Source organism: Trachymyrmex cornetzi, unplaced genomic scaffold, assembly GCF_001594075.2.
Source record: "Trachymyrmex cornetzi isolate Tcor2-1 unplaced genomic scaffold, Tcor1.1 scaffold376, whole genome shotgun sequence".
In the NCBI taxonomy this organism is placed as follows: domain Eukaryota; kingdom Metazoa; phylum Arthropoda; class Insecta; order Hymenoptera; family Formicidae; genus Trachymyrmex; species Trachymyrmex cornetzi.
This window is the reverse complement of record NW_017298491.1, coordinates 119,376-145,174: the sequence shown is the minus strand read 5'-3', so window position 1 is coordinate 145,174 and position 25,799 is coordinate 119,376. Positions and strand designations below refer to the sequence as shown.

Here is a 25,799-nt window from a genome sequence, read left to right as displayed (position 1 = left end):
GAGAGAGAGAGAGAGAGAGAGAGAGAGAGAGAGAGAGAGAGAGAGAGAATAGTAATAAATATAGGAAAATATACTAAGAAATATTAATAAGGAATAAGAATCTTTTATTGTTATATAAATAATAACGATATTTTTTATGCATATAATTAAGTATTATTTTTATGAATGATTTCTTTAGCAAGAAATTATTAGAAAAATAACTAAATAATAACATAACGACTAAAAATATTTAAATTCGCGTTGTACTTGTAAGAAATTTAGAAAATATTTAATATTTAACACTTGGGAGAATTTTGTTCTTGCAAAGTTTCTTTCACTCTTGGAAAAGTTTCTTTTTTGCAACACATTTATCCCCTTCTGCATAATTGACACAAATCTTTTATTTCTATATAAAGTATTTCACATCGAAGTCTTAAATTAGATGAAGCGTTAGCACGAGCTATTTATGGCAATTTAGGATGCAGAGCGGTAACTCGCGTTCAAGTCTATAGATCGTATAACACTTTGTAATGCACCAGTGGCGGTTCATTTGGATATTAGGCCATAGTAACGCGTATCCCCGGCTACGAGACGTGAAACTTTGCCTACGGTTAATCGAATCAAGCAATCCCGCTCGAGACGCCGCGCCGAGCCATGCTTTAATTAGTATCCCAACCTCGACCGCGCTTAATTCACTCGCATTTTGACCTTGAATGTCGCGAGTCTCTTCGTCTTGCCCTTAACGCGAATACCGTGATTCTCGTCCTCGCGTCCCGACAATAAAATTTCCATTAAAAGTGAAATACCCGCCGTTTCTTTTTCCCTTTCTCGAATGCCGCCGTTTTTGATTACGAGACGCAGACGTGGAAAGTGGGTACGCGACTCAGAGGACGATGTAAAAATTTATTCGCTCTCGCCGTACTTATTTCGCCCTTATCTAGACGTCGACGCAGCGGGATAAGTACCGACGAAAGAAAAGAGGGCAAAAAATAAGTAAGAGAAAAAGGAAGAAGGGGTTGCACGGGGAGGCACGAAAACGTAAAGAGACCGAATGAAGGTGGAAACGAGGAAGACGAAGTTGGGGAAAACCCGGCGAGCATTAAGACCAGATTGAAAATTGAATTATTAACGAGCGACCTGCCGCCCGGCATGTAAATCATACGGAAATATTACTTTTCTTTTCCGAGGGAAAAATGTGGCTCGAACGCGAGACATCATCCGGATGCAGTTTCGTTTTACGAGCAATCTTCTTTCTTCTTTTCTTTCTTTCATTTTTCCTTTAATCTTGAATTTCTTTATTTTTTTCCTTCCCCCCCCCCCCCCCCCTTTCTTTGGACCACTCTTTCACATTGGTTAAATGTTTCTTGTCCAATTTTACGCCACGTCACAAGTTATCGTTCCCGCGAGACCCACTTGCGTAAAATGCAGCGTACATTACGCATATTATAACGGGTGTTCGCTTATTATCACATCTAACTTGTATCGCTCGTCGACAAACAATATTTTGAACGACGTGAAATAGGAATTTTTGATTATATTATTCTAGTTACTTTTTTAGTTTCTTAATTTCCAATATTTAAGACGATTTTAATAATCTCAAATTTATATAAAAAAATTAATAACAATACAGCATTCACGATTGTTCCATCTTTGAAACTTAAGTTTGCTATCTTTTTCACTTTTACTAGACTAGATGTATAGAGCTCATTCTACAACGCATAAACGTAGTCGTAAGTGGTTGCAGTTGTAAGAATTAGCCAGTTGAATATTCTTCTCGTATTCAACCGTGATTAGTCAATTCTTACAATTGCAACCACTTATTCGTATAATTACGCAACTTATATACAGAAAATATTACTGTTTTGGAGGATATCAATATATCATCTTGAATAAACACCCTGTACATGCTGTTCGTAGTTCCAGTCCGCTGTTTTATTCACTTCCCCGGACAGCTAATATACCTCGTTTAATTGAATACCAAATATTCCCCCATCAGCACGGCATGATATTTGTATAGAAGAGAGAGCATCGCCGATTCGCACGGACGTGACCGTAACTTCTTCCCCCATGCCCTCGGGATAATTTTCGCGAAATTTCTCGAGCATTGTTAGAACGAAGCGAGAATGCAGTAGCACCACTGCGACCCGCTTCCAATATCCGCGAGCGGCACTGACAGATGCGCCTGTACTGCAGCAAACCCCGACTACGAGGCAGTCACGAACGGCTGGTGCGCCAGGCGACACGTTGCAAACGCAGAACGTGGTGAATGGGAGAGTTGGAAAGTTATTCGGGACGCGTCACCATTACCGCCGGTAACACGCCCCTTTTTGCGCCCAAATCAATTTCTACAAGAATTCTACGCCGATACTTATTTCTTTTTCTTTAATTCGGGACGCTGACCTACAGTGCAACTTCTTTAAAGAGAAAATTAGCAATAAAGATAATTATAATATAATAAAAGATACATCTTGTGCTTCGTTGTAACGTTTCGTTATATTTTTGCATGGAAAGAATAATGTTGCCGAAAGATATGAAATTTTGCTGGATATTGCTCTGAAAATAATTTTGTTGGAAACTTAAAAATCATAAACGATGCTGCAAAAAGTTTGATATTCTACAAAATAAAGAACCGGTTCGAAATTCCAATAAAATTATTTTTAGATTTATATTATCCAATAAAATTTTAGATCTCCCAGAAAAATATTTCTTTTCAAAGCAATATTTGTGATATTGCTTTGAAAGTACTAAAGAAAGAAAGAATCGCGTAAAACTAATAACGAGCAATGATGGAGATAAAATGAATAATACGCAGTTCAACGGACTCGTATTTACATGTGTCGCTTTATAATATTTAGAGAGCTGTTTTTACTTGCCTATTAAGGTACATGAAATTACACAGCTGATAATGGCTTATTGTGATAAAAACAGAGAGAGAGAGAGAGAGAGAGAGAGAGAGAGAGAGAAGAGAGACGGTGTAATTTATTATTGCGGGAAGAACAAAAGTACTGTACATTCCCCATTGTTGTTCCCATTTCCACAGCACACACGTTGCAATATGTCATAGTCAAAGCCCGGTATTAATGATCGCATACGTACTCAGAGACAATTACGCGTGATTTGTTAGGCGACTATAATTTAAACGGTACTACGAATGATACTACAAATATTTCGCGCTTGCAAATGGTTCTGCAATCGATGGCCGATTAACGCGTAACGTTTAAAGCGAACGAGGATAACGCCGCTGGTCTTTGTTGTATTTTTTCGTCGTTTCGGATAAACTGATGAAGAGAGTGTTTGTATTTTGTATTCCGATGCGCGATCGTAGGCAGGGTAGATCGTAAAAACGAGTTGCAAAAATCTGTCGGTACAGGCGGCCTGCGGCAAAGAGGAAAATCAAAAAGTTACACTTTTACGCATGTCATATTTTTTCGATGACACTCGACTTTCAATCCTTTTCAATCAAAGTTGTTATTTTTATTTACGCGTTTTTATTTATTGCACTGCAAGCTTATAACTCCATTAAAGTGCGTATACGAAGATTATTAGTATTCTTTTTTAATGCATTATAGCAATATTATTATAAGATATTATATGAAATAACATTGTGTGCATTTATATTAACTGAAAGACTTGTTCTGTTATAGATGAAAAATTATAAAATAATAAAACAGGAAAAAAGCACTAATATTATTTTCAATAGAAACACGTAACACGTAGCAGCAGTTTCATTACAGTATCTAAAAATGTAATATTTTTTTACATTGCAATTATGAATATTTATATCACGGGAAATGTTATTTCCAACAAGTCCATCGAGCAAGTTAAACAGTTAGCTTTTAACATTTAATCAATACACACATTTAAAAAAATTTTAATTTTGAAAATTAAATAACATTTTAATTCTTCTCCCAATGGAGTATTCTATTAAATTACTCGTTTTATAATTACATGAGGTTATTCGTCGGAAGATCTACAGAAAGAAATAAGTGTAAGATGATATATGCACGAATGGACAAATAGTTAATGAGACTTTGTTGAACTTACTACGTATATTTGTGCGTTTCTTGATAAACTATATAAATAGTGAATTGTTGGCTCACGGAAACTATCGTTCCGTCGAAAACTGCCATATCGGCAGGAAAGGATCCTTTTCCCCGGCGAATGAAACGCTTTTCCCGCCATAGCAATAGCTCCGGGCGAGTATATACGCGTAACTATAGAAATAACGAATGTGTGTATGGTGCATCTATGTAACAAAAATAGGTTCGTAAAAAGTCATCGGTCGGCCCTCACGGGAATCGACATTTCCGCTTCCGGCGCATCGGACGACTAACAAACGCAAGTACAAAATGGTCTGCTCTGCTTAATTGAGCGAATAACATGGAAACGATTCGTCAAGCGATATCGCGTAAAGGTATTGCAAAGTGTAAATGGATTACGTACAACTATATGTGAAATCATTCGGGAGACGTGCAAAGAAATCAGAAATATAGCACAAGTTTTATATTGTTATACATAATTTTATTCATTGTCAAACTGCATATAACAAAAGTTAAAATGTTAACGCGCACGCGTGTATGACTAGGTACATTTTACAAATTGATTATTTCGCTACACATTCTCTCAATTAAGTCGCAAGTGTGTAACTTATCTCTAGCATATATAGGTACATAATGGATAGAAAGAGCAAGTAAATATATACACATGCAATAAACTCATTTAAATGATCTGGACATTTATAACAAACGAATGTATACTATATTACAGAGAGAAAGTGGCGAAATAATTACGGTTCACTTGGAATTAATTTTACATTTTACATAATTACAATTAACGTTTTACCGCGATTACGAGGGCACTGTGTCAAGATTGCTTTCACGCATCACACAAGAGTTTTACCGAGACAGTCTAAATCCCTGAATAAATAGGCAGACATCACGCAGACACACTTAATTAGACTCGATGAAATTGGAGGTGTATTAACCTAATTGAGTCACATTCAAGTTTTAATTCAATTTGAATGCTAATTCAAACGAATGTTGATTTTCGCTAACTATTGTTTTAAGCTGATGGCAGAGAACGAGATGTAACTGTCGTAGTCGTGGACGGGTCACGTCCGATGAAGCAAAGAAAAACGTATACGTAAGTCGTGAAAAGCTATTGTGTGGATAGAGTTACGTATATGTTTTTCTTTGCCTTATTTTACGTCCATAATTACGATAGTTGTCTCGTTCTCTACCTTGATTCAATTAAATTTACACCGGATTGTGTCGAGGGCAATGATTTATAATGATGCGCATTTCTACAGTTGACTGACAATGAGAAACGGCGTGACTTGTGGTTGTACATGGTATACACATGTGATGACTGCTGCGTCAGTTTACGTTGACGACTAACACGTACTATTCAACGGTCGAATCGAGACGATTGTCTATCCTGTGTACCCCAGGTATTGTGAGTATATCCTGGCCATCTGGACTCGTCCATGCGTTCTAAAACACCTATCTTATCCTATCTCCCGCAAGTCCGGATGATTTTCCTCGCATTGAGAAAGCATCGATCAAGTTTTAGCTTCTTATCATCCGTTAGTTCGGTCGTCGTGTCTGTCCTTGCCATCAAATTAGGACTGCTGAAATATAAACAGCAGAAGAATGTGTCGGTTAATGTTCGGGGCGTCATTTCGAATCGTGATTGCGACCAAGCCAAAAACCGCAAATCGAACCGCGGAAATATTCAGCGCACGATATGGGAAAATGAGAATATTTGAGGATCGCTAATAATCACGGATTGACTGAATAACGGCTATTGACTGCTCCCCATGCTGCGGTTAATAAACAGCGGTTTCGCAAATAATATTCTACCGTTGCTTTAATTAAAACGAATGAAGAGAGCTCTTTTTGCTGCACGACAGTTTATAATTAAAATTAAAACATTTTCTGTACTACTTGCAACGAAATTGCATAAAAGTAATTCTTCCAAGATTGGAAAGTTCTTTCTTATATATATAAGAACCAAAAAAACTGTACACTTCTTACACGAAAAGAACAGTTTTACCGAAGTATCTAAAAGTTTAACTAGATACAGCTCTAGATACAGAAAATAATTTTGTTTGGGTATCAAAATACTTAATTATGTAGGACACTTCAACTGGCTGCTAGAAGTTAAAACTTTTTGTAGCATTGTCATCAATGTTTAAGCGTTCTGGGTAATTATTTTGATGATCCAATAAAATTATTTTCAGATCGGTATCTGCATCTAGGTAAGTTTTTATTTCAGCAAAACTGTTCTTTCCGTCTAGTAATAGATATAATTTTAGACAACAATGCAAAGGAATAAGACAGGTATTCATAGTCAGATTTTATATATTCAAGACCGTCCTAAATACAGTCTTAAAAAGTCACGAACCAATCGGAGGGCCGTATTAGTGTCTTAAGACATTACTTAAGACAGTCTCGAAATAAAAACAGACTATAAAAACCGCCCTAAAAGATGTAGATTCACACTCGGATTTAAGGATCGTTTTAATATTCTCGTACTATTATACGCTCTCAAAGTATACTTTTATGTCTCGAAACGAGTCGTCTTTGTTCGAAGGACTTTGAAACGGTTGTAAACGCAGATAGAATCGCAGTCCTCGACGAAACAAGAAGATATGTAAGAATAAAATACAATATCGTCGGAACGAACGGCTTCTTTCCTTATCCACTTTAGAGCTCGGTGCATCGACGATCGGGTAAACCGACGACATTAAATCCAGCTCTCCGGTAACGTCTCGTAAAACCAGTTTTACTGAACTTCCCTGCCCACCTAGCGATTTATCGTCGACCTTTATGGCCGGCCCTTACAAGATAATCCGCGTCATGCGAAAAGTCTTGATGCATGGTGGGCATGGCGTTTACATGATAAAGCCACATGAGCCTCGTTTCTCCCGTATTTTAAAGGGTCATTTAAAGTAGCACGAAAATGGCTGTTAATTTCGCCGAAACGTCGTTAACAAGAATTATTGCTGAAACGAGATATAGTTCTGGTTACGCGCAAGATACGCGGGTACTTTTTATCTTACTTTAAGGACTTTAGGGCACACACATAGAACAGGGTTTCGCAACGATTAATTCATGTTACTTCAATTATATTCGAAGTGTATAATGACAAAGATTGTATTAATTGAAAATAAGTATTTTAAATATTTTATATATGCGCACAGAAAAAACGAACGTTTAATGAATTATATATACTTCTCTGTAATATTTACACTTAACAATTTCATCAAATTTAATATACTTTTAAGTTACGCAATTTGAACTTAATTTCATGAAATTACATTAAATTTAATGTATTTGCAACTGAAAAGTACATTTGTGTACATATACGTGAAATTGAATGTATTTTTCATGAACTTATGGTAATATACATATTCATTATATTTAAGTAACTACTCTAACTTAATTTTCAGTTAAATCATTCATTACTTTTAATTTCATTCATAACTACGAGCTTTATTTATAATACATGGAAACCCGTGGTCTATATATATAACAGTGTATATATAATAATAAATAAATAATGCATTATATTGTTTACGATTATATTTAATGAAAAGTGTTCTTTGGTACTCATATGCCAAAATTCCTATTTTTTATGTTAATCATATGTATCTAATATTGCACTTTTTGAAAGAAATTGGAAAGAATAAGGGCGTTAGGAGTCAGGCGCAGAAGACGTCGCGCAAATAATACACTTATAAAGCGTAAAACTTCTTTATTCTACTAAACGCGCTTACATGTTTCGGCTCTCTTTTGAGCCTTCTTCAGAGGCAATATAAACCAACATGTACAAACTGTGACTAAAAGTTATCCTGTCATAGTGAGTCACATCGAGAATTTAAATGCCAGAATTTAAATCCAAATAAAAAAATGTAAAAAAAGAAAAATGAAAAAAGAAGGGAAATATTGAAAATATGGAAATAGAGAATAGGGAAAACTAATTTATCAAAAAACTTTAAGATTATGATTAATTATTCCGAAAATAAGGACGCTCACCATGATTACAAATATCCAGGATTACACCATATCACAAACATTACTATGAATAATTAAAAAACCGGTTACTGATATGTTGGCCAGTCAGTATCAGACACAGTGAGTCACTTTTAGTTATTAGCTAGTATTTTTCGCGATAACAAATGGAAAAATCTCACATTAAAATGTTAATCAATTCCAAGAAAATGGAAATTGTTAAGTGATTTTTTGATCACTTTACAACTTCTATTTTCTTCCATTTGTTATCGCGGAAAATACTAGCTAATAACTAAAAGTGACTCACTGTGTCAGTCTGATACAGACCGGCCAACATATCAGGAACTAGTTTTTTAATTATTCATAGTAATGTTTGCGATATGATGCTTCGTAATCATGGTGAGCGTCCTTATTTTCGGGATAATTAATCATAATCTTAAAGTTTTTTTACTAAATTAGTTTTCTATATTCTCTATTTCCATATTTTCAATATTTCCCTTCTTTTTTCATTTTCCTTTTCTTTCACTTTTTTATTTGGATTTAATTCTGGCATTTAAATTCTCGATATGACTCACCATGACAGGATAACTTTTAGTCACAGTTTATACATGTTGGTTTATGTTGTCTCTGAGGAAGGCTTAAAAGTGAGCCGAAACGTGTAAGCGCGTTTAACAGAATAAAGAAATTTTATGCTTTATAAGTGTATTATTTGCGCGATGTCTTCTGCGCCTGACTCCTAGTGCCCTTTTCCTATTTTTTCCAATTTCTTTTGATTTGTAAGGAGTCTTTGTTAGGTTGATTTGTTGCACTTTTTGCTTATACTGTTAACTGCACAGTTTGCGAATGTTTCATAAAGTTCTAAAAACGAAGAAAATCAAATGTTATGAAATAGATCCAATGCTCATATTGTTATAAATTCCTTTTAATTGATATTCGAGATTCTAGCGGATCCAGACATTTTCAACTGTTATACATTGTAAAAAAATTGTAGAAATATTGTAAAAATATTGTAAAAATATTGTAGAAATAAAATCCAACCGTGTTAATATATAACATAAATATGATAGGGAGCGTCAAGGATCGGTCAAAGTTAGATGTTTCGAATAATATGTTATTCTTGGTTTATGAATTTTCAACTATTATACATTGTAAAAAGATATTGATAGCAAATGTTTTTTTACAACCTTATATATATAACTTTACATAATCTTATTTAATCTTCAGAATAAAAAATCATTCAATTACGTTAACTTTAAGCAAAGAGATACATTAATTTAAAGTACCCAGGACTCGTAAATACCAATTAAGGAAATTTCGAGCTGAATACCGATTAGGGTTAATTATTCCGTCTCACCTCTGTTTTGTGAGAATCCACGCTGTTAAGTGCGATAGCTTCAGGTACAGGCTCTTCTTCCTCGATTTTTTCGGGAACACCGAAAATAGATTTGTACATGAATGAGGAAATCAGGGCGCCGCCGATTGGTCCAAACCAATAGATCCACTGATGCCTCCATTGATTATTCCATAATGCTGGCGCGAACGACCTCGCGGGATTCAGGCTGCAACCGGTGTAAGGTCCGGTCGCGGTCGCTAGCACAATCACCGTAAAACCAAACTTAATCGGCACTGAGTCTGTATTTTTCTCGTTTCTTGGATCCCAAACAGAGCACAATACCATTATCAGAATGGCAGTCGCGATCCCCTCGACAAGCAAGCCCTGAATCGCAGATAGATTCCAGCCGTTAGATTATACTTCGGTGTCACCACCTATAAAAAATATATTGTCAAAATAATATTAAAGATGATAGTTGCATTTTGCATTACAAATGAGATAACAGTTTTTTCTTGAATAAAATTAAACTGTACAAATTAAACGATCAATTGTGTTTTTTTCTTTTATCTTGTATATTATACATGTGATAATAATGAATTTCATTATGGATAAAGTGAAGCAAAATAAGATTTCATTACATATAATAAATAAAATAAATGTTGACCTGATGATTAGCATTACTTTTATTCAGACGTTTATCATATTACGAGTGTATAAGGAAAACAATATATTACTTCATTATGTATAAAAATTAATTAACAATTTATTAAAAACGCTATTTATAAAAACAAATATTTTAATGAAAATTTAAAATATATTTGTTTTTATTTTATATCGTATGTTTTACAAAATAGTATTATAAAATACGATTGGAGATGGCTGTTATAAAAATAATAAAAATAGACCACTTTGAAGCATAAAATGTATACGAAGTCTTTATTTGAAAGCAATATTTATTTACTTTATCTTGAAACGTTTTTGCGCTTGTCTATTAACAGAATTATTAAATGATTCATATTTTGCCTCATTATTTCTGTAATAGATTCATGTTGTTCCCAATCACTCAACTGTAAGGAATACATTTTTCAATGATAGAAGAAAGAGGTAATTGTATTGTTCATTTTGCTTGCTTTATCAGGCCGCGTTAATATTCTACGAGAAACAAATATCGCAACAATAAGGCTTTTCTCTGATTACACGAGAGCATTAATTATTAACTGACTGGCACGTGTACTGATTAAACAAAGGTCTTGATCCGCGTTTCATTAAGCATTGATACACGGTAATCATTAATAATTAATATCCCCCTTTTATTTTTATCTCATTATGTAACACCATAAACGTCGCCGACATATTTGCCTCGCTCAATCATCGCCTTCTTTTCATTGAAATATAACTGAGCAAAATGCAAATTGAACGTTTTAATAAAATCCACATTCTATGTATGTCATTCTGTCAATATTTAACTTATAAAATATGACTGCGGATATTCTGAAGATTATCAATACGACCAAAAAATATCTCTATATCGATTTCTATATTAAACACAACAACTTCACCTAGTTGTGTCACAATTAATTTAATCGTATCATATTTTTTGTATTATTTTTATTTGTAAGTAAACACATATATAATTAAAAGAAAATGTAAGATTTAGAAAATTGCGCGCGAGAGAAATTCTATGTGGTTTTAAATAATTTATTTATCTGAAAAAATGGAAATTAATGCTCCGTGAATGGCTCCGTTTTGCGCGTATCATAAATTTTACTATAAACATGACTAAAAAATTTTATAAAGAGTAAAGAAATGTACTCATTACCCTAAATTACATCTATAATTTACTGGTTTTAACACATAAAATTCTCTTACTTTTTCATAAAGAAAAAATAAGTTTAAAGTTATGGCATAATTTATACAGATTTTTCTTTACGTAAATTGCTAATCTCTAAATTCAACTTTACTAAATCACAATTTAGTTCAATTGTAATTGTTTGCGACAATTATTGATCACTATATATATCTTTCTATATTTGCACGTAATTAATTGTAATTAATTCAATAAAAGAATAATTAGATTTGCTTATACCGACCTTCAACATACCGTAACCCAGAATGGCACCCATCATCTGCGACACAAAGTAAACTAAAGCCTCAGAAATGTTTTTTTTCCCAAGAATGACAGCTGCCACAGTGACAGCTGGATTAATGTGAGCTTGACTGAGATGGCCGATGCACTGAAAACACAGAATCAGAGAAAATTTTTAATTATTGATGCATCAACTCTAATGCTTTAAGATATGCCCAAAAAATTCGAATTGTGACATAGATAAAAAATTATGAAGAATAAAAATTAATAAAATACTGTATATTAGAAGAATTCGCACATTCCACTCGCCAGCATGATTCGCAGAACTCTATTAAACTAGCAGGATCAAATCGGCAGAATCAAATCGGACCTGTTATCGGACTTAGTATCGTCATTTTATATTAAATTGTACCATTATAGGCCAGTCGTCAGAGATGAAAATGGCGGCGAAAAAGGAAGAAATTATTTACAGGTATTTTATTGTTTTAATCGACAGTTTGAGGTATGAAAAGATTAAATTTAAAAGTACTACAACATTAAAAGGGGCACTTGGAAATAATTAAGCAATAAAGTTTTTTTTTTGGTTTTTCGATTAAAACTCGAAAACGAAAAGAGATATCGAAAAATGACAAGAGAGCTTATTTGTTGCTGCTGAAATTTCCTACAAAATGAGTTTTCAACGAGTTTTATACTATGAATAGAACAGGAGATACAGCGGTTTGAAGATGAGTGAAATTTCTTGAAAAAACAGCAAAAATAGGTACTTTTTCAGTTATTGCCTTCTACGTCGTTTTGAGTGCATCGGAGAGTAAAAAGTGACATAGGATATTTTAAAGTAGACATCTTATCGAAAAAAATGAGCTTAAATTGAACTGTCATTTTAAGGAGAATTATGAATTTTAAGAAAATTGAAGGAGAAAACATGTAAAATGTTAACTTACTTTCAATTGTACAAATTAGTACAAATTCAGTTGTGTTAATTTTTGTCCTTGTGTTTTTTTTATGGTTCTGCCAGTTTATAAATATTAAATTAGCAGCGCCAGTGTTTTCTTGGAAATGATACATAATATAAAACTGTTTTTGGTAGTACAAATTTAATCCTATTGATTTCTTATATTATTTTTCTTTTTTTCTTTCATTTTGAATTGATCCTGCCAGCTTAATATTAAGCTAGGCAGCACCACGATTTTTTTCGAAATGGCACATATTATAAAATTATTCGTCATTGATGGTGCGAGTTAGTACAAAATGAGTATTAAAAATTCCGATAAGTCCAATTTGATTCTGCTGATTTGGTCCTGCTAGCTTTATAGAGCTGATTCACAGCACAATTTTGCGACGTTTTTTGTAACCTTGATTATGGAGGCAAGCGAAAGGCGGCGTGTAAATGTCATACAGATTAGAGATCTCACAATAAGAATTTGTATAAAAAAATATAGATAAAAGAAAATAATAATGTAGAAAAAACATGACATAACGATGTTACTGAAATAATTATTCGTCTATAATAATATAGCTATCTGTCTCTTTCCTTGCTCCTGTCTCTCATTTCTGAAAATATAAAAATTAAGCTATTCGAAGTATAGCGAATGGATAACAAATGGGGAACCGCATAGAAGGCTAATTCGCTCTAACTTTTACCCTTATTATCTCTAGCTGTAAACGATTAAGCATATCTTTAGTGTTTGTACATCGATGTTATATTTTATAATACGAAATAAATACCGTAAAGAAATCGACTGTAGTTTTGATAGAAATATAAGAGCGAGATTAATTTTTAGTTTAATTTCCGATGTTCTAAATATGAAAATATATCGTATGCCAATCATCATTTTCAATATTGTAAATAAACTATAGAAATAAATAAAGATTTCCTCTCGGAATATATGGATATACCAAAATTATACCGTTTTGAATTAATTCGAGTCGCGAATGTTATTTAATCACGGAAAATCGTACTAGATGACGGTTATACGTAATTGTCATTGCTGTTATTAGTTTATTTAATATTAAGCTTTAATCTTCTCTTTCCACATGAAGAACTACAATGATCATTGACATTATGACGAAATGGATGTGCAATCTTATTACAGTGACGTAATATGATACAATGATATAATTTAATAAATATTAATATCTGAATGTAATTATAGTGTTATAGTCATAATTAGACTGCGGAACTTTATGCACTCGGAACTTTATGCAAAATACTTAACTGAATATTAACTATCAGACAGTTTTAGCAGTCAATCGTTCGTTAAAGAGTTATTAAAAGATGAAGTAAAAAGATTGAGATTGCCATCTGTAAATTTACAAAATTGCAAAATATGCATTTTATGCAAAACATTCAGTTAAGTATTTTGCATAAAGTTCCGCAGTCTAGTCATAACACAATAAATACTTTAAGTATTTATATCATTAGTATGGTTCAGTATGATATAATGATTATTTGTGCTATAAATATGATGCTATTATATTAAGGTATTAAGAGAGAGAGAGAGAGAGAGAGAGAGAGAATTCTTAAAAGAAATATTGTAATGGAAACGACATATATATACAACATAGGAGAAAAAGATATAAAGAATATACATAATATTGAGTCGTCATATTTTTTATCAAATTTAAAATGCAAATAAAGATGAAGTAATAGTAGAAAATAATCGTCAAAGATTACCTAAAACATTTCTTTAATCGTACTGACCTGAATTACAACCATAACTGTTAAACCAAATGTCACCGTTATCTGTAAGTGGATAGGTACAACACCAAGACCAGCAATGCAACCCATACATCCCAAGAACACTAGCATAGCTGTACCGATCAGCTCCGCCAATCCGATGATGAGAGCATTCTTCATAGCGCCTTCTCCTTGCACCCATTTTTTCAGTCCTAAAACATTTCTTTAATTAAAAAAAAAGAACTATACATATAACATACCTTTTCTTTAGTTACAAAATTAATTATATAGCAATCGAAATGACGAATTTCACTCAAAGAATTAAATATTATAATATCTAATATAATTTTGATTTTCACCGTTTATTGTTTAGCACTCCACTGATCTCAGGATTTATCCTTTTCGTATTTTACATTTTATAAAATCCCATTTTAAGAAACAATGCAGCGTTACATATGGTTACATATGTTCTTCTCAAATTGCCATCATTTACAGAGGAGAGGAGAGAGAAGAGACAGGCCGCTTTTTACAACAAATCTTAATTATCTCGATAGCTGTCATCACTTGATGACTTATAGAGTATGATCGCGTGATAAAATCAAACATTTGTTAATGCAATTGCATCACTTACGACGATTCCGCATTTTCCACACCGTGTCGACGCGCGAACAAACATGGACAACTCGCGACTACTTACTGACGGAATAACTTTCACGCCAGGTACCGGTTTGGTATCGCCGCTCGAACAAGGTCGACATACGCGATATCGATGTACGTCGATACTCTGCAAATCGATTGTTAGTTGGAGGAAAAAAACAGAGCTACTCATTTTACATTGATGTAAACGTTGTTTTCCATTAGGCGAAAGTGAGAGATATAAATAAATCTACTGATTATATAATATGTCGAGTTACATACGTCACTAAATTTGCTTCAAATAACGCTTCTTTTTCTTAAAAAACTTAATCTGACTGTATACAATTAAAGAAAGGTTTTAGGAAATATACATATCGTCGATATACGCTGTACTTTCCACAAATTTTAAAATTGCTTGTATAATTAGTACGATCTACCTTCAATATGAAGTAAAGTTTAAAAATTTACGTAATCTTTTATCTTTTGCGCTCAACTCTCTTCAATTTTTCTGTTAATCCATTAAATCTTAAGAGACCACTACGCAAAATTTTCTGTTTATAAATCCTTGTAATTTAAAAACTTATTTATTGGCCTTTTAATTCTTATTGTCAAGAATTTTAGATGACTATTGGCATTTAGAGGTGAAAAAAGTCGCTCTTTCCGAAAATTCAGTTAATGAAGTAAAATGTCTAAAAAAAATCATAAATGTTTAAAATAGAGATCTACTGGGACTTAATGGGTTAATAGTGTATTTTACTATTTCAACTTTGAAACACGTGTATATAAAGTTGATTTTTCTAAATTTTTAAATGATTGTATCTAGGAAAATTTTTGCCAGATAATAATGTATAAAAAATGAGATCCCACAATATGTGATCCCTTTTTCTCCCTCATTTTTCAAAGTAAAGAAACGTGCTTTTTTATCGCAGGGCACACACGTATCACGATAAAAAATTGCAAGTGCGCTTGCGTAATTTATGTCGGGGCATTGTTATAATTTATGATAAACTTTGCTACAATGATATATTGTACTTAACATAGTCATATACAATCAGACGCAATTATAGATACGTGTAACGTCTTGGTCTTTCAATATTGATCTTCTCTTCGTATTCTATCTCGTATTCCTCAATCTGATAAGAGGGATGTAAATTATCGTAATTTTACGAATTCTGCCAATCAATTAACGTTAACAATAATCGTCGAACGAACATTATTAGGTGTTAATTCCTGCCGTTTTTCGTCTCCAAAATTGATTTGTTTCGAAGGAAAGATGAATGAATACCTTAATCAAAGTAATTTCCTCCATTTTCTACTTTATTACTAATTAATAATACTTTATTAATAATACTTTGATTAAGGTATTTCCCTTCGAAACAAATCAATTTTGGAGACGAAAAACGGCAGGAATTAAGTTTAACACCTAGTATCTGAACGCAAATATTTTACGGCATTAATTATTCTAATTGAATAATTAAGCGCATAATTACTGGATCAACAAAATGAATAATTTAAAGTTTTTCAAAGGATAAATATGAGTACTTTAATTAGCTAATTTTATTCTATATAATACAAAGTTTAATTTATCGGTTATTATTTTTATACAAGTAACTAACTATTTATTTATCAAAACTTTCGAAAATATCCTGAAATATTTTGAACTACAATAATGACCTTGAAATTTGTTTAATATAATTTTTCAAATTGTAATTGTCAATTAGATATATATACAATTGTATTTTTTTGCTGTTACGAGAGAAATATTATAATTTTTAAATTATTTGAAAAATATGATAATGATTTTTTAATTATTTCGAAAAACAATAATTCTTGAATTATATTATTACTATGAAAAATTCTAATAACTTATAGTTATTAAAGAATAAATTTTCCAATCGCGAAGTATTTTTACGTACAAATGTAGTAGGTATATCTGATCGACAGCGATGTATATTAATGTTACGTAATTAACGAAAACTTCATGAACGACAAATATATTAACGGACAGAATTGTCAAACGCTTAATGGATAGAACGAACAGCCAATACGAATAAAATAGAAATTTATATTGACGTTAATCGAAATAGGAAAGGTATTGTAATTCATGAATAAATCTGCTATATTAATAGACACAAACGAGGTGTGTAGAGTAAAAATTAAAATTTAATGAAATAGTATCAAAGCGAAAACGCTTAAATATCATCCTTAAATGCTCGTTGGACGGCAGACATATCACATTAAGAATGGAATTTTTCAAATATCAGAAACTATATTATTTGCTTTGTGATTTATAAAACCATTTATCTCAGTCTCGAAGCTGAATTTTTTATAATTTATCCTTTTAAAAGGTACATCGCAGAAGCGTAAACTATTCCAACAGTAAATAACCTTTTGTATAAAGTATAAGCAGATATATCAATTTTATTTGCTGTTAAAAAAAGAAATATAAAAATCGTTTACGATCGGAGTATTTTTTCATATATTTTTCAATCTTTTCTATAGTATAGCGACAAAAGAAAAATATTTTCATATAAAACTCTCGTAAAATGTTTTATCCAATAATTTTTACAGCTTCAAAATAGATTGTCTAATTAGTATTTTGATGTTTTAGTTTAAAAAATGTTGATTTATACTTATTATATTTAAATAATTCTCGTATTATGTATTTAGTTTGCATGGTATATTATGCAAGATGCTTTCTTGCATAACATTACAAAAAATGATTATGATTTTGCTCAACGCTATTGGTTACGTAGGTCAATGATAAAATATTTGAGTTATATTCCTGATATTGTGCAAGACAAGAAAGATTTAGCAGTTGACAACTCCACTTTCAGAGCCTGTCGATAACACTTATCCGGTGATAGTGAACAGATATCGTGTGATAAGGGTAGACAAATATATTTTTACGAGAAATGACAACTTTATGCATTTAAAATTGGGCATTATTGTTATCCATATTTCCGCTCCAAGTATTATTCACTCGCGTATGACAGGATGCATATACATACATATAGATGATATGTATAGCTAGGTGCAATCTAATATGTGTATGATGCAGATTTGTTCGACGATTAATTGTTTCGATTCATGCATGCCCAATAATCTTCGGCCATTATTTCCACAAAGTTCTCTCCTTCAGCGTAGATTATTCGATTGTTTGAGTTTCCATGCTTTAAGCAGAAACGTAAATTGCATTTCCTTCCAACTATGTTTAATTTATCACCGATGGATTTGATACGCGAGTTTTTGCATAAATACAAAACACTGTAAAAAGTATCGAAGAAATACCTATATTTAGAGATTTATAGCTCTTGTATAAATTCTTATTTACATTAAAAAAATAAACAAATTGCTAATAATTATTATTTATCGAACGATTGGTAATCATTAGATTAAATAATGGGTACTTTACTAAAACAATTCTCTTTTGCAGGTAACACAGTCTGCAATTAAGTATGTATCTGATGCATTATACTTAATTACAGACTAATGTTAATACAGTTGAAGTGAATCATTACGATTATGCGATAATTTTCATCCGCTGCGTATACATCAATCAATCAAATCCCAGGTTGATCATTAGCATCGACGTCGTGAAACTTGTCCAAAGAAGACGGATGCATCGACGAGATGCGCAAGAAGAAGCCGCCAACTTCTTCGGTCGCGAGACATTGTTGTGCCTTTAATCGCCACTCAACGAGCAACCGTTCACGCTAACGAAGCTTTAATCTACGAGCTACGTACAATCGGCTAATTTTGCTGGAACGCCGCCAAGAGATTACGTGGCAATTAGCCAGTATAATCTGTCTATTAGATCGATGAATACGCGAGCATAAAGTCGAACGTTAGCTGATGCAAATTGACTAATGATCCATGACATTGTATATGCGTGTATACGATAAATTGACAACACTTTTTTGTTTTCTTCAAGGCCGCGAGGATCTTAGTTTTTAGTTTTATTAAGTTCCATTTACAGAAGAGTTGGTCGTATCATCTGACGTTTAAACACAAAAATGTTGTTCTTTATTACGGGATCTACAATATAGAAGTCGTAGCGGTCGTAGGATTCTAAGTCGTAGAAAATTGACTAATCATTGTCGATTATTCTTCTCATATTCGACTATGATTATAGTTAATTTTCTACAACTTAAGATCCTACGATTTCTATTGTAGACTCCGCGTGATTGCTCATTGTCAGATACCTACTTGCGATATCTTCTCTTAAAAAATTATATAATTCGACATATTATATCATTCTGTGATAACCAACAATAACCATTGTATTTTCACTTGATGATGGTTTTGTGAAAATTTATTATGTTATTTTCTCATTGTGTTAGTAGTAACATTCTAAAAGAAGAATTAAATGCGATCTTTTTTATATTAAGAATTGTATAAGTTTTATTGAATTTAACTCATAAATATACGAATATAAAGCATTTTAGATCGGCATTTTGTAGAGTTTTTTATTATTATTTATTTATCTAAGTTTGTTTAATCTAATTAGCATGTAATGTTTTATTGTCGCTCTTTTCAGCATTCGACAGTAAAATATTTGTACGTAATATTCTTAAAAAGCAAATTTTGCAAGAATTGAGGTCACCGCTTTGCAACAACATCAACTTTAAGTTTTAAAGCTTACGATTAGTTACAAAATTGCGTTACAACGTGATATATACATTTGTGAAATCTATGCAGAGGATAAGGCATATCTATAATGCAGAAGTTATATCTTTTAACCTCCGGCGATAAACAAGTTTTTTCAATCACAGGCTTGTATAACTAGACTGCTCACTTTGATTATACATATATTCTGTGTGTAATAGAAAGAGACAAAAGTGACTAAAAAGTCCTACTCTAATGTCTACCTGTGTACATACATGTATATGCGTATATGTGCGTAAGTGGGTAAGAAATGACAGTGCATCGGGCATAAATTATTTAGCATCAAACGTGGCGATGAAGTGATCAGTTTAGTAATAGAAATCTATGTTTCCAATGGTATTAATATTAATATAATAGATTCCATTAAAAATAGAGGAATATTAAATTAATTTTATATATCACGAAAAAAGAAACATGTACACATTTATTTCTTTTGTGGATTTATCCATTATCGCTTAATTTGCTCTATATAGTTTTGTGCATTGTTTTATTGCGATAGCTTAGCCTTTATTTCCACGACTGAAATCATTCATCCGGAACAAGTGATTTTTCTTGTTAATCAACTTGCAAAATTACAAAACCCATGCAATTCTTGTTTTATTTGCATCAGTATCGATAAAGTTGCACAACGACGTACCATTTAAATATCGCAGAAAGAATTTTTCTTTAACTGTGTTTAATTAATGCATTTAAGAATAGAATCATTTACTTATTATTAGCAGAATTCAGATAATCGCGAACTGTCCCGCATTGTGCATCGCGATATCGAATGGATTTATTTTCACACTAATATACGATAAAGACCAATAATACGTTATCCAATAGCGACAAGTCGAAAGTCTAATCTCATGCTGACCGTTGAATAAATACTCTTGCTAAATGATCTTTCGCCGTTGAAATACGTTCGGTAAATACACAGAGTCTCTGTAAATAGTAGTGTCCGATGTCAACGAAATCTTTCCCTGTATGTGTATCTATATCAGAATGAATCAGATAAAAGTTTATCCATGCCAGGAAACTTTATCACCATTCGATATGTGACTTAATAAGATTTTTTATTTTATCTGCCGAATTTTTGCGTTGCTTCACAGGTGCTATAATTTTGATAAAATTTTGTATAAGTCGCAATATAATTATATTATGATGATAAAATGAACAAATTTGCGATAATAAAAAAGAAATAAAGAATATATATTATTAATATATACATATACATATACGTATATCGTGCACATTAAAAAATATATTAACTTTCTATTTTGTTGAAAATTAAACTAGGCCAAAATACATTTATATGTGTAAAGTGAATAACATCATAGCAATTTTTTATATTTAATATTCATTCAGCAATTAGTAAAGCGATAAGATTTCAAAGTTGCAACAAGTACCTCGTCAATTATATTGGTATCTAGATAGTCACCAGTCAATTTTAATCGTACAAAAATTCTTATCGCCCATATCGACATATTTCTTATCGTATGGATTAAATAAACATCTTATTTATTTTATTTTTATTATAAATCAGTCACACACGTGCAGGCGAAATATAAGAAATTATATTATATCTTGAGATTAATCAGAAAAAATATATATACGTAAATAATCTGTTCATACAAGCTAAACAGTTCGTCGATAAAAATAGTATTCCAGTTCTCGCGAATAGATGAAATAGAAATCTTTAAAGTTATGTACTGCGATTTTAAGAAAAAATTTTCGTAGACAGGAGTTTCAAAATTAATGCAATATCCTTCACAAAAAATCTTTATAAATCTTTCTCGTTGAACGAAATTGTAATATTTAGTATATTAATAGATAAAATTAGAATTTAACGTTACGTAAAAGTAAAAGAAATAACCACAAACTTAAAAATAGTTTCTCAATATTATCATAGTCTGATGGCAATGCGTAGTAATTTAAATGCTATTTAAATTAAATTATGCTTCTACGTTTACACAAGACTTTTCGGTTTATTTAAGTCGAATCATTTGCCGTGCTTCATTGTTAATATCGTATAATTACATGGAGGAGAGAATTGTCGTAATGAGCCCTTGTTCTGCAGTATACTATTATCATTTATTATTATATTATCATGAATTGTATTATAACGAATTGTACCTAACATATCATGTATACGGTACGTGGATATCAATTAGGTTAATGATATAATTGTTCATATTCAACCTACACGTGTAATTATTTAAATTATCACTAAATTTACGGGTGTAGAAGTTTTTGAAATATTTATAATATTTCAGATCCAAGAAATATTAACAAAAAAAACTAAAAAAAAAATAACAATTCTATATTAATCTAATATTTTTTCGTATAACAAATCAAACTAACCAAGACTCCTTATAAATTAAAGAATTGGAAAGAATACGGGCTTTAAGAGTCAGGCGCAGAAGATGAGGAAGGCTAAAAAATGAGCCGAAACATGTAAGCGCGTTTGTTAAATAAAGAAGTTTCAAGATTCATAAGTGTATTATTGGCGCGACGTCTTCTGCGCCTGATTCCTAAAGCCCGCCCTAGTAGCACAGAACATTGGCTATACATTGGCTAAGATTGGCTAAATATTGGTTATATTGGGGATACATTGGCCAAAATTTCCCAATGTAATGCCAATATTGGCTAAATAACAAATGGCAATGTATAGCCAATATTGTATGTCAATCATTATCCAATATTGGCTCTACATTAGCGATACATTGGCCAATATTTCCCAATGTAATGCCGATATTTACTATATATTAAGTGCCAATGTGTAGTCAATATTGCATGTCAGTCGTTACACAATATTGGCTATATAATAAATGCCAATGTGTAGCCAATATTGCATGTCAATCATTACCTAATATTGTCTTTATTTGTTATTTATTTATTATTTATTTATTTATTTGTCTTTATTATTGGATATATATTGTGCATAGATTGTTTATATAATATATGTACAATTAACTAACACATTTATTAATCGAAGAAATGGTGCAGCACATACCGCAGAAGACTCATAGTCCGAAGGTCCCAGGTTCGAATCCCGTAGGTAAGTGAAATTTCACTCAATTATTTCTAATATTTATTATACATTATTTCAGGATTATTAGCGAATATTGAAAAACCATGTATAGCCAGGTTCAAATCCCGTAGGTAAGTAAATTTTCACTCAATTATTTTTAATATTGATTATACATTATTTCAGGAATATTAGCGAATATTGAAAAACCATGTATAGCCAATGTAAAACATTGGGTAAGAATTGAATCTCCAATATTAGCTAAATATGACTAGGCGTCTACTTTACAATATTGGACCAATTATGGAGATTAAATTTTTGCCCAATATTGGCGAAATATTGGAAAAACAACGTATAGATAATGTAAAATTTCATTGGGTAAAAATTGGATCCCCAATATTGGTCCAATATTGTTGAAACAATATTGGTCCAATATTGTTGAACCAATATTGGCTAAATATGACTAGGCGTCTACTTTACAATATTGGATCAATATTGGATCAATATTGGAGATTAAATTTTTGCCCAATATTGGAAGAACAATGTAAAACATTGGGTAAAAGTTGAATCCCCAATATTGGTCCAATACTGTTGAACCAATATTGGCTAGATATGACTAGGCGTCTACTTTACAATATTGAACCAATATTGGTTATCCAATGTTTTAATATTGGCTGTACATTCGTTTCCCAATATTGCGCCAATAATTTGTGCTACTAGGGCGTATTCTTTCCAATTCTCTAATATTTCTTTTTGTAACATATATTTAATCACATAGAAAGTTAAAATAATTAAATTTTATCTTAACATCTCTAAACTGAAGATTGGAAGTGAAGATGATGTCTCTTTCGATATCTAAACTATAGTCGATATGAAATTACTTACTTGACAACTTTATTTATTATTTCTACCAATAATTACCACAAGATACATAATAAATAATTATACTCTCTAAATTTCTTGGAGTGAAATCTCCTTCCAAAAGAGTTAAAATACTGTATTAAAATCACTATTTAAAAAGAGTGAAAAATTTACTTTTGAATAAGAATGGTAGATTTTCACTTTTTTCGAATAAAATTTCATGTAAACAAAATGTGATTTCTTTTCTTTGAAGTGAATCTCACTCTCAAAAAAAAAGCGAATCTCTGCCATTCTTATTCAAAAGTGTAAATTTATTCTTTTTCATTAATTTTTCATTCTTTTTCAATAATGAAAAGCAGCATTTTAACTTTCTTGAAGTGAGATTGTACCCCAAGAAATTTAGAGTATACCGGAACCAAATTTTCTTTGCACATTGTTTACGTATAAACCTAGATATACTTTGAAATAATTATGTTGCATAAAACACATTAATACCCTGGTAGAAATTTGTGCAGTTTGACTGAGCACCCAGTTAGTTACTATCTAGTACTACTGATTTCTCTTTATAGTACAAAAATACTACGTAGAGCAACTGGGCAAAATTAGTTAAAGCAGTTTTACTAGGCAATACCTGGATCAATTCTGTTCAAGAGATTTTGTATCAATACTAAAAATGTAATTGTTCGGTTTTCTACCAGTTATAGTTATGCAGTGTTCATGTCATGTGTATACGGCATATATTATTGCGATTTACATGTATAACTGAATATATTTTTATGTTATATGTAAAATTGTTAATAATTAAATATGTGTGAAAGTCGTGAACGCGTACGGAAATGTAAAGCAAAGAAAAAAAACTGGAAGAATTTAAATCATTTACAGCATGTATGACTATCACAAAGATTGCAAAAAAAAGAGGTTAGAAGCAGTAAATATCAAAGATTAGAAATGACGAATGAGTCCTACAGAAATGAAATATATGAGTAGCGAAGAATTTTAGTATAGATACTTTGCTTATTTTATTTACGTTAATATAATATTAATTTTGTGTAGAATAATTCAGATTATGTGAATGACATAAATGAAAAGCCTATTCTAGTATTATTGTTCTCTTACTACTTATTAACTGTATTCAGATTTTGAACTTCTTTATTGCGCAGTAACTGCGAGAAAAGCGTTACATTGTGATTGGTATTCTGAACAGTTTTGCTGTTCAATTACTAGATAAAAGTCAGTACAACTTTCCAATAACCAATCGTATACTGCATAAAATTTCTACCAGCTCCACTTACAATTTCCGTTTTATTATACCGTTTTATTATACTCAATTTTGCATTATTTGTGTAATATTTAATCGCTCATCGAATTTGTTTTCTATTATAATAAATAACAAAATTAATTACATCTCCTAATTATCATCGCGAAGCAAAAAGATTTTTAATGAGACTCTTTCCCTTCGAAAATTTTCAAGAAACAAAGACGGTTTTAATGAGAATATCTTACCTGCGCGAAAATCGTTCGGCGGCATGATGGAGCGTCTTTGACCCGAGAATCACGACACTATAATCACAAACGTTCTGGACGACGGAATTTTGATAGTCTCTGGCGACGGAGAGTAAAACAGAGACACCCGTGCACTTCGTCAGTCGGCACTCTTGTGGACTAGGAATGATCGTAACTCCGTTCTGTCGCGGAGAACACGCATGGCCTCTCTCCTCTCGCGATGTAATGAAGTAAACAAACTCCCTACTTCTGCTGCTAGTCGTTATTCGTTCGAACGTAAAATCAGGCGGGAACGTTAATTTCAGAAAAGCGATCTCTCGCGAAGAAAAATATTGATATTTACATCACGCATCAACTAAAATTTTTATTAATACTACACCGAAAAAATTGTATTCTTAATTAAGAATATCCTACTTATGTATAGTATGTTTTCCTCTAAAATAAGCGCTGAGACGATCCTCTTAATTTAAGAGAGTAATCATCTAAAAATTAGTATATTCTTAATATGAGAATATACAGGATGTCCTATTTTAAACGATGATCTCAAATATCTCTTGAACAATACATTTTAGAGAAAAATGCTTCAGACAAAAGTTGCATGATTTTAAGGGGGACATCATCAAAAACCGTGTGAAGCGCGCGTGTAGCGCACGTGTGGCGACAATCGCACTTTCGCAAATCGAGAATATATTATTAATTTAAGAGGAAATATTCTTATATCTGTTAAGAGGAAGTATTAAGTACATCTTTCAAGAATACAATTTTTTCGGTGTAGAATAAAACACATAATCCGCGCTCCACATGCGAATGATTCGTTTGTGTGCGTGTGTGTTGTGATACATGATAGATTTTATTAATATTAAGAATGAATGGATTAAAAATTTATATATTTTCATATTTATTATATTCTTTATTTAAAAAATACATATATACATTTCTCGTAATACAATGGATTTAAATTTTTCATTCGGTTATACAGTATTTGGAATTAATGGATATGCCATCATTAGTTTGCATTGAATTTTTTTAAA

General features: G+C 31.7%; 1 pseudogene; it reads right to left on the bottom strand.

Moving 5' to 3' along the window:
* Window positions 1–4,521: 4,521 nt before the first annotated feature.
* LOC108763684 (aquaporin-like) lies at window positions 4,522–24,973 on the bottom strand (annotated as a pseudogene).
* Between the last annotated feature and the right edge of the window lie 826 nt (window positions 24,974–25,799).